We start from the raw sequence: 11,500 nt of genomic DNA, 5'->3' as shown, positions 1-11,500 counted from the left end.
GTCACAGGTGAGTGCAGCAATCAGTTCCTAGCCTAAGGAAAGATGCTTAATCCTTAAAGAAATGCCAAAGTTGGGAGGGGGAGGGAAGTCAGCTACAGGAGGTTACCAGAAACAGGAATAAGATTATTATGCAGATTTAAGTCCTTGCCTTTGGTATTGATTAAGAGTTTCTAGGGAGATCTTTACAGATGGAGAGTTCCTTTACAATGTAAATGTCTCTTACAAAGGGTAAGTAAATTCTACTTTTCAGTTGCTTTCCTGTCTGCAAAGAAACCAGCCTCAAATAATCCTCATGCCAAAGAGACCTATCTTGGGGTGGCCATTTCCAGGTCCCCACACAGGCATTGTCAGTTTTGGCATTGGAGGGAAGAGGAAGTTTATCACAGTGCAGCAGCCCTCCTGGCGGTTCTTGGCGGGGTGGGGGGGGGGGGGGGGTTGATGTGTCCCTGAGGCAAGTTGTTATGCCAAAATTCTGTCATTTAGACTGTTGGTGAATTGTTCCAGAACAGGTCAAGATATGCACACTTAGCATTTTTGACTATTAGGGGCAGCTCAACAAAAGGAACGTTTGCTCTGGTCCAAGGACATAGTGCAGGGGAAAAAGGAGATGGAGAAGCAAGGAAGAAACCAATAGCTAAAATAGCATGGCGGAGAATGACAGTAATACAATGTTCCAAAAATATTCTATTGGGTTACACTTTGAATAATGACCGTGTCTAGAAAAGAGAATTATTAATGGCCATAAGCATTTATAGAAATGTTCCCATCCTGGAGAAAAGATGAATAGTTAGATGGGGCTTTGGAGGATTATAGCAACAAATACAGTCAGATAATTGCCATTATAATCCTTTATGTGGAATTGCATGCAACTCATTTGTGTTGTTGTTGGGGTTTGGTACTGAGGCATATATACTCTGAGGTGCATTTTATGAGTGAAGAAATTTCGATAGATCTAAGAAAGGTTAACCCTTTTCAATTGAAAACCCCTATGCTTGCCCTCAGGGCTTAGTGAATTTGAGTCTCCCTGGAGTGAAATGCTTTTTCCCCAATGCATAAGTGTAACTACCTTTTATTTCAGGTAAAGAATGTGAAGGTGGAATTTGAAGGATGTTAATTTTTATAATAAGCCAATGATTGATTGACAGTTTAGAGGAAAATAGGACAGGAAGTATGGAAAGGTACTTCATGCCTTATGAGAAGGAGTAAGAAAAATAAAGAAGAAATATAATAATAATGCCTTGGGTTTGTAGACTGCTTTAGCATTTACAAAATATCTTTTTCACTGGAAAGTAGACTTCTTAAAAATAAGAAATTTGTCTTAATTGATCTTACATTTCTCAATCCTTAACATAATGTCTCGCTCATAGTAGGAACTCAATAAGTATTAGCATCACGAATACACAGTTGAATGAAAGAATTCACTATTTTATGTAATTCTTGCTACAATCCCATGAGTTTGGGTTTATTTTCTTGATTTATATATGAAGAAACTCAAGACACCAAGAGAACAAATGACTTGTCCAAGGTCACATGAGGCAAAGTAGAACCAGAATTCCAGACCAAGTTTTCTGTTCTTGGCCAGAGCCTTTAACAGCAATAAAGCTCAGATTCTAGGGTGAATTAGGTTTGGAACAGATTTTGAAATGAAACTTAGACGGAGTCTAGAAAGAAAAAGAGAAAAACATGTGCTTGGTTTTATTTTTTAAGGTCAATTCCTGTATCAGCCAGCAATTACCACAATAATTCTACATGAAAAAACTTCCCTCAAACACAGTGGTAGATGACAATAAGCATTTATTCTCAGGATAATGGGTCTGCAGGTCAACCAACTACAGATGCACTGATCCAGGCTGGGAGCAGCTGGGTGGTTCTGCTTCAAGCTGCAGGCTTGGCTGAGCTTAAGTCCTCACTGTGTTGAGCTCAGAGGTCTTCCAAGTGTATTTGTTCTGGGGCCCAGACAGAAGGGTCATCAGCTACCCAGGTGAGTTATTCTCATGGTGATGATATAAGAACCAGAGATCAAGTCATTCTTATGTGTACATTCTAAGTCTCTTTTTGCATCTCCTCTGCTATTATCCTGCTGACCAATGTGGTAATCAGAATGGCCCCAAAGATGCCTATGCCCTAATCCCTGGGACCCGTGGACATGTTACATTACATAGCAAAATGGACTTGACAAATGTAATTAAGCTTATGAACCTTAGAATAGAGGGATTATCTGAGATTATCTGGATGGGTCCAATCTTAACACATGGGTCCTTAAAAGCAAAGAACTTTCTCCAGCTGGAGTGAGAGAGATGCAGCAGAAGGAAAAGTTGGGGAGAGGGGCCCACATGGAAAGCTTGAGAAACAATGCAGACAGCCTATAGGAGCAAAGACTGGCCCCCAGCTGACAGCCAGCAAGGAAACGAAGATCTCAGTCTTACAGTCACAAGGGACTGAATTTAACCAACAATTTGAATGAGGTTGGAAGCGGACCCATGCCTAGAACTTCCATGTAAAATTCCAACCCTTTGATTTAGGCCTTATGAGCCCCTAAACAGAGGAACCAGTTGGGCCCGCTGAATTTCTGGCCTAGTGAAACTATGAGATAATAAATGGAAGTTGTTTTAAGCCAATAACTTTGTGGTAATTTATTGTGACAGGAATAGAAACTACTACAGCCAATGAAAGTCATGTGACTAAGCCAAAGTCAAAAGTCAAAGAAGGTCATTCTGTCTATCACTCAGCCGTGACCAATCTTAAATGGAATACTACAGGACAGTGAAAAACTGGGGCCAATATTTTAAACTTCTCCAATAGAACTAAGGTGGAAGAAAAACATTAGTTGTCCATAAGATGTTTTGTTGAAATTATCAAGGGATCAGGAGGCTATTGGAAAAAGTTTTCCCAAGACCCAACAGCCCAGAAAGGAGAGATATTTAAGTAAGTTGTTAAACCAGAGAAGTCGTTGAGTGATTTTTGGAAAAGGTAGTTTTGACCTGAAACTGGAGTGAGGTGGCTTACACATTTTTTTCAAGAAGCAAGGGACTGTTTAGGGTGTAGTGGGGAGTGGAAGTTAACACTGTAAGATTGATGTGCTGAGTGGAATCCACAGCCAACTAAGGCTCCATCAGCTATTCATCTTTGTATAGTTTGCCCCCTGAGATTTTCTTAGCAATTATGAATATGTGTTTGTATTTCACAGGGCAGATTCTAAATATTCAAGGCAGAAAATCCAGCAACTGTATGTAGCGCATAGCTGTGGTCCCAAGATTTTAAAAGGAGAATTGTCTCTTTTCTCTTGGATTGTGGTGACATTAATTATTGTGATAGTGTCTCCCAAGGGCCCAGGGACATGCTAAAAATGGGTCCTCTGGGGATTTTAAGGAGAGGGCTATTTTTGGCCTCTTTCTCATGTTCTGCCTTGCATCTATAATTCTGGCTGGCCGGCACAGTGAATCACCTGGCAACCAATGAAAGGAGCCCATCCAGCTACTTCCAAGGAAATGGAATTAAGCTTTTCCAGGGAAACCTTGTTTGGAGAAAACAGCTCCAGCGGATATGTGGCACATAACCTGTGTACAGCTCCATGCTAGGCCACTCACTTTTATCAGGTTTACAAGACCTAGGGGGAATTTAAGATAAAGCAAGCCATCCAAAGATGAGTTCTCTTTATGTGTTGGGAAAATCTGTGTCCATTCCCACCTCTAGGAAAAAAGAACTCCTATGTGTTCTTTTAATGAGGTGTGAGTCTTAAAATAGAATGCATCTATTAAGGTAAATTAGAAATAACTTATTTAACAGAGTTAAATGGACTCTGTTCCTTTCTCTCTTTTTCCTCCTGGTATTTCCATTATGCGTATACTACGCTTTTTGTAGTTGTAGAGAAGCCGTCTTCCCTAGTGGGGATCAGAAGAGCGATGGTTCAGGGTCACAGATTCTGAGTGAGTGTGAATGCCAGCTCTCCTCCATCCTAACTCTGTGATTTTGGGTAACGTACTTAATCTCACTAAACCTGATGTTATTAACCTGTAAACAGGGGCTATGATAGTACCCACCTCATAAGCAGAACGCTGTTTTGAGGATCAAATAGTAGCTATTGTTATCATGATTCAGGGTCAAGCAGAATGTAATCAGCTGAATTGCAGAATAGGTTTAAGGTTGACATAAAAAGGAGCTCCCCAGAAGGAAGAGTTACTTCCCTGAAAATTTATGGAAACTCTTTCCATGAAGACCTTTGAAAATAATCCTGACTATAAAATTATGTGACGGATGTTTCTGGCCATTCAAGAATTTACATAGTCAAGAGACTGTCATCATCTCAAAGTTACCACCTTGGGAATTTCTACACAGATCCCAATGATATTGCTTTTGGGCAAACTCTCTTTAGTACCTCATAACTAAAACAGCCTTCAGAGAATGTAATGCACTCCCCTGACATTCCTTAACAGAGGACAGCTGTCATCTTCGGAGGGCTGGTGTGACTTAGAAACAACCAGAAGTCATTCAGCGCCAGTGAAGAGAGGTGACTAAACGATGAGAGAGAAAATCTTATATGGCTCAAACACCTGCGCCAACATTCACATTCACGGGTTCTAGATTATACGAATAGATTAGAAATGAAAATGACTTTTTCTGGCCTAATATGTAATGCTTTAGTTACAGATGCATTAGAACTTTGCTTTTATTTCTTAGATAATTGTTTACCATGCGTGTCATCTACCCTTCGTGGTGAGTCTGAAATATTTCATAATAAAAAGTCTTTTAAGAAGACTAATTTCTGAATCAAAAAATAAAAATTGGGGAGACTAACTTCTCCAAAAGCCACCTCTTCTCAGCTCTTCTCAGAACCTCACGATATGTTTCCCCAACTCCCTTATGATTCGGTCACAGCCACAGTCTATTTAAGACTTTCAGTTTCTTGTTCTGCAAATTAGGAGCTTGGAAGTCACCACAATGTCCTAACAACAAACAAAAAGCTGAACAGACTGAAAAACCAGCGCGTCTTCTTGGATCCATGAGAGAGGGGAGGACACAAGGCAACCCACTGTCCCTGAGATTAGAGAGACAGACAGACGGATACAAAGAGTCTCCGTTTACTCAGAGAGCGGAAACCACGGAGAATCAGGAGCGGAAACCGCCCTGGGAACCAGGGCCGGGGAAGGAAAACTTAAATGCTAATTGACGATTTGCTGAAGGCTCAGTGTAGACAACTCAGAGTTTAAAACTCCAGGGGGACCCAGGCATAGGGGGGTCCCTGCAATATTGTGAGATTTACCTCCAGGAGCTCCACCAGATCCCCATATGGGAGAAAAATCCCCTCGAGCTTCCGGCAAAGATTGGGGAAGAGCAGCCATTTTGAAATATGCCAGAGCACTGGTGTCCTTCCTAACAAGGCCTGCCCTTGGGGTGGGCAGGGAGGTGGGAGGAACTAGTCAACCAGAGCCTAACTTGCTAGGGGATTATCAGAGCCTAATTGACCTGGGGAGGGGAAATACCCAACTCCTGTTGGCTCTAGTCATCCTGTCCAACCTAAAGGGGGAGGAAAAAAACTTGAGAAACGCTTGTGAAATTCACAGTCCAGAGGCAAACTTTAACTAAAGACTGAGAGTTAATGGTGGGATGACGGAACACTTCCCCTCGCCTCACAGTTCAGCAGCATATTACTTAAAGGCCTATTTACAGCAATTCCTTTTTACCCCCAGTACATCATATCTGGATGTCAGAAAAGAAAAAAATTCTGCAAGAAAAAATTACATAGCATCCCAAAAGGCAGAAAACACAATTTGAAGAGACAGAAAAAGCATCAGAACCAGGCACGGCAGGGATATTGGAATTATCAGACCAAGAATTTAAAACAACTATGATTAAGATGCTAAGGGCTCTGATGAGTAAAGTAGACAGCGTGCAAGAACGGATGAGTGATGTAAGCAGAGAGATGGAAGTCCTAAGAAAGAACAAAAAAGAAATGCTAGACTAAAAAACATGGTAACAGAAATGAAGAATGTCTTTGATGGGCTTATTAGTAGACTGGACACGGCTGAGGAAAGAATCCCTGAGCTAAAGGATATGTCAAAAGAATCCTTAAAAACCAAAAAGCAGGGCCAGCCTGGTGGCGCAGAAGTTAAGTTCGCATGTTCTGCTTCGGCAGACCAGGGTTCACCGGTTCGGATCCTGGGTGCAGACATGGCACCACTTGGCAAGCCAGGCTATGGTAGGTGTCCCACATATAAAGTAGAGGAAGATGGCCATGAATGTTAGCTCAGGGCCAGCCTTCCTCAGCAAAAAGAGGAGGATTGGCAGCAGTTAGCTCAGGGCTAATCTTCCTCAAAAAAAAACAAAAAAAGAAACCCAAAAAAAACAAAAAGCAAAGAGAACAAAGACTGAAAAAAAAACAGAAGAGAATATCCAAGGACTGTGGTACAACTACAAAAAATGTAATATGTGATGTGCATAGTGGAAATACCAGAAGAAAAAAGAGAGAAAGAAACAGAGTCCATTTAACTTTATTGAGTTATTTCTAATCTACGCTAGTAGATAGATTCTATTTTAAGACTCACACTTCATTAGCAGGGAGCCACATAAATTGAGGAGTGCAGATGACTGAAGCTTCCACTTCCTTTGTAACCAGTCTCACTTTCCAACTGCAAGCAAATGCCACAGGACAATCTCACATTCCTATTGGGTATTTTCACAAATATTAATAAATGATCTGTGTGCCAAATCATAGGAAGGTGACTGTCCTCTTTAGCATCAATGTGCCTACCGTTCTGGTGAACCAAGTTAGTAATAGTCTGCAGGGGGCAAATAGAAAGGTGAGCAAGGCAGATGAATTGGAAGAAAATACAGAATCCACCAAAAGGAAAGAATTTGCATGGAAAATTTCCAAATTTTTCTTGGCCAAAAATCTTAGCCCTTTCCTTGGCTCTGTTTTTCTAGCATCCCTCCACCCAGCACAGTCACTTTGTTCTGAAATCCACCATGCAGAGGCATCACCTCAGAGCCTTTGCTCCAAGGAAAGAGAGCCACACATGAAGGGAAAACCAGCCTAGATCATTACCCCAGTCGTCTAAACTGTCTCTGGTGAGGTCATTTATGGCCATTGGAACAGGGGCTGGACAAATGTCTACAGTGGTGCCTAACGACCTGGAGGCCTTTGGTCATCATGCTGGCTGCAGAACTGTGGGGTAATTGGTCTGTCCCGGGATTGACCCGATGTCCCAGCTGGGCATAGTCCTATAGTCCTGTGTCTTAGAGTACTTCAAAGAAATAAAATCAATAGGATATATATATTATTTATATATATAAGTTTGTATGTATATATAAAAATAATAATTACCATAAGAGGTTGTCTCACATGATTATGGAAGCTGAGAAGTCTCGAGAGCTGCAGTTGGCAAGCTGGAGACCCAGGAGAGCAAACAGTGTAGTTCCAGTCTGAATCCAAAGGCCTGAGGACCAGAAGAGCCACTGTTACATGTTCTAGTCTGAGAGCAGGAGAACACCAATGTCCCAGTTCAGCAGTCAGGCGGGCAAAATTCCCTATCACTACAATTATTTATTTATTTATTTTTTTGAGGAAGATTGGCCCTGAGCTAACATCTGTGTCCATCTTCCTCTATTTTCTATGTGGGACGCCTCCACAGCACAGCTTGATAAGTGGTGCTAAGTCTGTGCCCAGGATATGAACCAGTGAACTCCAGGACGCCAAAGCAGAGCGTGTGAACTTAACCACCATGCCACTGGGCTGGCCCCCACTCCATCTTTTTCTTCTCTTCACGTCTTCAGTGGGTTGGATGAGGCACACTCACCTTAGGGAGGGCAATCTGCCTTACTCAGCCTACCAATCCAAATGTTAATCTCATCCAAAAGCATCCTCACAGACAAACTCAGAATAATGTGTGACCAAATGTCTTCACACACCATGGTATGGTCAAGTTGACACAGATTAATCATTGCATCCTGACTATTTTCAACAACGACCTGAAGCTCTCCTAGGGGCCTGATTCCCATTCAGAACCCCTTTCTGGGGAGAAAGGGCATCGCGTATGCAAAGGGGAGGCTCTGACCCCTATTCTGAGTTTAGACTGCAATTGGTAGATGGGTCACATGGGTGCTAGCTTTCCCCACTTCTGTCCTTGTGTGGAAGTCCCTGATAGTTGACACTGACTCTCTTTCCTGATGCATATAGGGTCATTCCCTGAATTACTTTTTGTGTAACAGTTTTGGAAACCATAATCAATTAATAGAGGTTAGCATACAGAATGAAACCTATTTACCATTAAGACTCTTAGCCAGCTCCAAGTAGATCAGAAAACAGATGTTTTATGTGCTCCTTCCTCCCATATTTTTTAAACGGCAAGAAACATATTTGTAATACGCATAAGCATCTTGGTGCTATTGCTCTAAAATCAGAACACCTGAAAAGTTAAAATAGCATCAGAGATCATTTAATTCAATCTGCTCAGTTTGCAGAAGAGCAAATGGAGTCCTGTAGATAGTCTCTCTGTCTCTGTCTCTGTCTCTCTGTCTCTCTCTCTTTCTCTGGTTTTTGGGCATCTAAACTCTCTTACAAGTGGATAATTCCTCGGTTCGTGAGTCTCAGTGGGAGGCAAAGCTTATTTCTCGCTATAGATGCTGGAAACCCCTGACTTTTACATTCCCAGTCTCTCTTGCAGCTAAGGCACGGGCTGGTGACCAAGACTATCCCAATCAGATGTATTTGGCCCAAATTTTGAATTGGGAGCTTGAGGTGTAAAGAAGCAGGGAGATTCCATTGCTGTGGTGGGTGGTGGCAGCAATGCTTTCAGAAACTCCAGGCTCGATGCTGCAATAGTGGCATTCTTGTTCAGCCCTGGAGGCAGCTACAGTCTCCTCTCCTGACTGGTTTTGTCCCATAGCTTGGCATGGTCCTAGTTGCTGCCAGCATTCCATGTTCCTGAGCAAGCCTTTTTCTGCGGCCTTCCTGGTTGTTCTTAGAGCTACCCCATGTCTTCTCAGTAAAATACTTATCTGCTTAAATTAGCCAAAGGTTTTGTTTTTTTGTGCTGTTTTTGCTTTGTTTTTCAGTTTCTTGTAGAAACTGAACCCTGACTGATATGTGATCCACTGGAGACAAGCAATCAATAGGGTCTCGCAGCAGAGCTGGGATGGGGGCCACGTAACTTCCAGTCCTGTGAGATTTACACGGGCCACTTGACCTTATTATGCCTGTGTCATTTCCAGTCCATTAATACAGGTGCCTGTATTAGTGAGAAATAGATTAGGCAGCAGGCAACCTAAAACTTGTAATATCAACGACTTAAATAAGCTAGAAGCATATTTCGTTCTCACATAAAACAGAGTGGTGCATGGTGGGAGACATGGGGCTCCAGGCTGTTAGAGACCCAGGCTCCTTCTCTCTCATTCTCCACCAGCACTACGGGTCCACATTATAGTGTGTTGTTGTCAATATCTTGTAGACAAGCGGCCCACAGAGCCTAAAATGTTTACTATCCTGCCCTTTTTTAAAAGAAACGTGCAGACATTTGCTAAAATTCTTCCTCACCTGTCTTGGTCAGTTTGGACTGCTATAACAAATACCATAGATTGGATAATTTAAGCAGTAAACTTATTTCTCATAGTTCCGGAGGCTGAGGGGTTCAAGATCAAGGTGGTTCTGTGTCTGGTGAGAGCATGTTTCCTGTTTTGCAGATGGTGCCTTCTTGTTGCATCCTCACACGGCAGAGACAGAGAGAGAGAGCTCTAGTCTCTTCTTAAAGGGACATTCATCCCATCATGGGGGCTCCACTCTTGTGACCTTATCTAAACCTACTTATCTGCTAAAGGCCCCACCTTCTAACACCATCACTTTGGGAGTTAGGGCTGCAACATAAAAATTTGAGGGGACAGAAACATTCAGTCCATAGCACCCACTGCCAAAATTTGAGGGGACACCATTCTTGATTTATATGGACTCAGATGAGGATCTTAGGGGAGGTGGGGGTCAGGGCTGCAGAGTAGCCTGCCTGGGCTCTGGCAGCACCAACTGTGCAGTTTTGCCCCACCGAGCACCAACAGTGGGTGAATGACCTTGGAGAGGCAGGGTCAGCTCCCAGTTCAAGTTATACAGCCAAAGCAAAAACAAGTCCTTTCTCTGAGTGGTGTGCAGATGTGTAACACGCATATGCCTCTGGGCACAGATGGCAGACACTGGGCACAGATGCTCTGGTGCCAGGAAACGGAGGCTTTTATCTTGAACTCTTCCAGCTGAATTTAATATCTGATTATATAAAATGATTGCATCATAACTCTTAAGTGCAGGATGAATTCTGACTGTCTTGGCCTTGGCGCCTCTTGAGAATCATCAGAAGTTATTCTGTAATCAATATCACAAAAACTCCAGAGAGAAATAAAGGGTCTCCTATACTAAGCAAGGAGGAGATTATTCAACGTCTCTCAAAGCTGAGATTTCATCTACGAGTAGCGTCATTGATCATCTTCAACTCTTTCCCCATTTTGCTGCTTATCATCGGTTCAAACCAGCAGAGGTAATCAGTGACATCCATGTTAGTGACAACTAGTTTTTTGTCATGGGATATGTTCTCTCTATCTCACTCTGATGCACAGACATAACAATAATAAAAAGCCTTCTGTGAATAGGTTTATTACTGATGTTATCCTGTAACCAGAACAGGCACCCTAGCTTCCAATTATCTTCTCCTCTTTCAGTTCTGAAAGTGATTCCTTCAGGCTATGGAATCTCCACTCACATCTATCATTTTAACAGGCAGATCTCCCACCTCTTCAAACATATAAAGAGTGTTTCTGGGGCTGGCCCCGTGGCCGAGTGGTTAAGTTCTCACGCTCCACTTTGGCAGCCCAGGGTGTTGCCCGTTCAGATCCTGGGTGCAGACAAGGTACCTCTCATTAGGCAACACTGAGGCGGCATCCCACATGCCACAACTGGAAGGACCCACAACTAAAATATACAACTATGTACTGGGGGAATATGAGGATAAACAGCAGAAAAAAAATTTTAAAAAAGAGTGCTGCTTTTCCTTCGACGTTGGTCAGTTGAGGTCGGCTTGTAAGAGTTAAGATCATTGCGCATCTCAGCAATTGCCTCTTCCTCAGTCTGTGGAAGGAGTGATGAATATTCATAATAAAGGCAACAGAAATAACAATAATCATTTGCAAAACAGTTTGACAATTACAAAATGTTTTTTTCGTAAATTGTTAAAAATAAACAACCTAAATCTTCCAGCCCACCTTTGCATTGCTTGATCCAGCGAAAATGCCAACCCTAAGCAATAATGTTTATTGTAGTATTTTTCTTTAACAGAAAAAGAAATCCTACAATGTTCTCCATAAAACTTTAGCAACTATTCTCAAAGAAGAAAGGGGAAAATAGCTCCAGGTATGTTTGATAGAAATAATCTATTCAGAATGAAGGGCTGGACAGACAAGATTACACAATGGGGATGCTATGAAAATCGAAAGCGTTGATTTTTTTTTCAGGCACAGTATGGGCTCCCAG

General features: G+C 42.2%; 1 long non-coding RNA gene across 1 annotated transcript; it reads right to left on the bottom strand.

The window, feature by feature from the left end:
- Nucleotides 1-1,777: 1,777 nt before the first annotated feature.
- On the bottom strand, nt 1,778-10,619 carry LOC139077952 (uncharacterized). The gene is made up of 2 exons (XR_011530628.1): nt 7,322-10,619; nt 1,778-1,946 (listed from the first exon to the last, which is right to left on the bottom strand). It is a non-coding gene; the product is annotated as an uncharacterized lncRNA (long non-coding RNA).
- Nucleotides 10,620-11,500: the final 881 nt, after the last annotated feature.

Source organism: Equus przewalskii, chromosome 20, assembly GCF_037783145.1.
Source record: "Equus przewalskii isolate Varuska chromosome 20, EquPr2, whole genome shotgun sequence".
NCBI lineage: Eukaryota > Metazoa > Chordata > Mammalia > Perissodactyla > Equidae > Equus > Equus przewalskii.
The sequence above is the reverse complement of the archived record's forward strand: the minus strand, read 5'-3'. Positions and strand labels throughout refer to the sequence as shown.